Source organism: Aphelocoma coerulescens, unplaced genomic scaffold, assembly GCF_041296385.1.
Source record: "Aphelocoma coerulescens isolate FSJ_1873_10779 unplaced genomic scaffold, UR_Acoe_1.0 HiC_scaffold_101, whole genome shotgun sequence".
Lineage (NCBI taxonomy): Eukaryota > Metazoa > Chordata > Aves > Passeriformes > Corvidae > Aphelocoma > Aphelocoma coerulescens.
Genome location: NW_027183464.1, coordinates 160,786 through 164,104, shown reverse-complemented (window position 1 = coordinate 164,104; position 3,319 = coordinate 160,786).

Sequence of the window (3,319 nt, the reverse complement as noted above, 5' to 3'; positions counted from 1 at the left end):
GGCTCAGAGATCTGACAGACACGATCCTCCAGCAGGAAAGGCAGATGTTGGGAGCACCAGGGAATTCCCTGACGTCAGCAGTGGAGGAGCAGGATGAGGAAGATGTCCACGCGTGGGCTACTTGTGGCAAGAGTGTCCGAGGCTCCCAGTGCCTCCGTGGGAGCTGCAGGACTGGTGACGGAGGACAACCATTGGGCAGGACTGGCTGCTCCCTCAGAGCTGTGGCTCTCAGCAGAACCGTCTCATTGCTGAGGATGCACCTGTCCAGGAAGAGCATTGCAGAGGAGTAGGAGTCCAGCTCATTGCAGTAAGGGAATGGCTGAATGATGTTTCCCAGGAGCAACTATGCTGAAGGTGCCAGTTCCAGTCCATGGCTCGCAGGATGCTGCAGCACTGCCATAGGAGAAGGGGTTTGGCATGGTGCTAGAGAAGGTCCTCGAGCCGCAAAGGGAGGTGTTTGCAGCTCCAGGGAATACCCTGACGTCAGCAGTGGAGTAGCAGGATGAGGAAGATGTGCACGCTTGGGCTACTTGTGGCAAGAGCCTCTATCCCTGCCCTTGCCTGGGTGAGAGTTGCCAGAGCGCAGACGGAGGAAGGCCTTTGGACAGGTGCAAGGTAAGAATGATGCATGGTCGGCAGTCGTTATGCGAGCAGAAACATTTCTTGCAATCATCCTTACTGTTAGAGTAGTTTCACTTTCCGGTTTGAATAGCGTGAGCCTGGAAAGCCAATAGTCTAAATGTTCAGATGTCTGGTACGCAGTAGTAGACATGAACTCAAGTCTCTCATAGAAACATGAGGTTTTTTCCTTAAGCCAAGTGCTGGGAAGGGAATTTCTTCTGCAAAACTACTGTGCTTCTGCTGCTTGTTCCATTTTAGAAAGTTTCCTCCCTTGGCCCTGCCTTGATTGAATAGTCCTTTCTCTTCTAACTAGAAGCTCCAGGTTTTCTTCTTACAAGTTGTCTTTGTTTTCTTTGTCCACAGACAGGGGTCCCTGCTCTCCCAGAGCCATGTTGATCATCAGAAGCTTCTTGTGGCTGAGAATGCAGATGGCCACGAAAGGCCTAGAAGTAAAAACTGGAGCAATGTCGTGTCCAAGAAGATTTTCCCAGAGAAAAGCATCCTAGGAGCAGCAAGTGTCCTGGAGGTGCCAGTTGCCAGTATATGACTCCTAGGATGCTGTGGCGCTGCCAAAGGCGAAGAGGCTCAGAGAGCTGCCAGACACGATCCTCGAGCAGGAAAGGCAGATTTTAGGAGCTCCAGGGAATTCCCTGACGTCAGCAGTGGAGGAGCAGGATGAGGAAGATGTCCACGCTTGGGCTACTTGTGGCAAGAGTGTCCAAGGCTCCCAGTGCCTCCGTGGGAGCTGCAGGAGTGGAGTCAGAGGAAGGCCTTTGGACAGGACTCGCTGCTCCCTCAGAGCCATGGCTCTCAGCAGAACCGTCTCATTGCTGAGGATGCACCTGTCCAGGAAGAGCCTTGCAAAGGAGTAGGAGTCCAGCTCATTGCAGTAAGGGAATGGCTGAAGGATGTTTCCCAGGAGCAACTATGCTGAAGGTGCCAGTTCCAGTCCATGGCTCGCAGGATGCTGCAGCACTGCCATAGGAGAAGGCGTTTGGCATGGTGCTAGAGAAGGTCCTCGAGCAGCAAAGGCAGGTGTTTGCAGCTCCAGGGAATACCCTGACGTCAGCAGTGGAGTAGCAGGATGAGGAAGATGTCCACGTTTGGGCTACTTGTGGCAAGAGCCTCTATCCCTGCCCTTGCCTGTGTGAGAGTTGCTGGAGCGCAGACGGAGGAAGGCCTTTGGACAGGTGCAAGGTAAGAATGATGCATGGTCGGCAGTCGTGGTGTAAACAGAAACATTTCTTGCAATCATCCCTACTGTTAGAGTAGTTTCACTTTCCGGTTTGAATTGCATGAGCCTGGAAAGCCAATAGTCCAAATGTTCAGATGTCTGGTACCCAATAGTAGACATGAACTCAAGTCTCTCATAGAAACATCAGACGTTTTCCTTAAGCCAAGTGCTGGGAGGGGAATTTCTTCTGCAATACTGCTGTGCTTCTGCTGCTTGTTCCATTTTAGAAAGTTTCCTCCCTTGGCTCTGCCTTGATTGAATAGTCCTTTCTCTTCTAACTAGAAGCTCCAGGTTTTAATCTTACAAGTTGTCTTTGTTTTCTTTGTCCACAGACAGGAGTCCCTGCTCTCCCAGAGCCATGTCGATCATCAGAAGCTTCTTGTGGCTGAGAATGCAGATGGCCACAAAAGGCCTAGAAGTAAAATCTGCAGCAAGGTTGTGTGCAAGAAGATTTTCCCAGAGAAAAGCATCCTAGGAGCAGCAAGTGTCCTGGAGGTGCCAGTTGCCAGTATATGACTCCTAGGATGCTGTTGCGCTTCCAAAGTGTAAGAGGCTCAGAGAGCTGCCAGACACGATCCTCGAGCAGGAAAGGCAGATGTTGGGAGCTCCAGGGAATTCCCTGATGTCAGCAGTGGAGGAGCAGGATGAGGAAGATCTCGACGCTTGGGCTACTTGTGGCAAGAGTGTCCGAGGCTCCCAGTGCCTCCGTGGGAGCTGCAGGACTGGTGACGGAGGAAGGCCTTTGGGCAGGACTGGCTGCTCCCTCAGAGCCGTGGCTCTCAGCAGAACCGTCTCATTGCTGAGGATGCACCTATCCAGGAAGAGCCTTGCAAAGGTGTAGGAGTCCAGCTCATTGCAGTAAGGGAATGGCTGAGGGATGTTTCCCAGGAGCAACTATGCTGAAGGTGCCAGTTCCAGTCCATGGCTCGCAGGATGCTGCAGCACTGCCATAGGAGAAGGCATTTGGCATGGTGCTAGAGAAGATCCTCGAGCAGCAAAGGCAGGTGTTTGCAGCTCCAGGGAATTCCTAGATGTCAGCAGTGGAAGATCAGGATGAGGAATATCTCCAGGCTTGGGCTACTTGTGGCAAGAGCCTCCATCCCTGCCCGAGCTTGGGTGAGAGTTGCCAGAGCGCAGATGGAGGAAGGCCTTTGGACAGGTGCAAGGTAAGAATGATGCATGGTCGGCAGTCGTGGTGTAAACAGAAACATTTCTTGCAATCATCCCTACTGTTAGAGTAGTTTCACTTTCCGGTTTGAATAGCGTGAGCCTGGAAAGCCAATAGTCTAAATGTTCAGATGTCTGGTACCCAATAGTAGACATGAACTCAAGTCTCTCATAGAAACATCAGGCTTTTTCCTTAAGCCAAGTGCTGGGAGGGGAATTTCTTCTGCAAAACTGCTCTGCTTCTGCTGCTTGTTCCATTTTAGAAAGTTTCCTGCTTTGGCCCTGCCTTGATTGAAT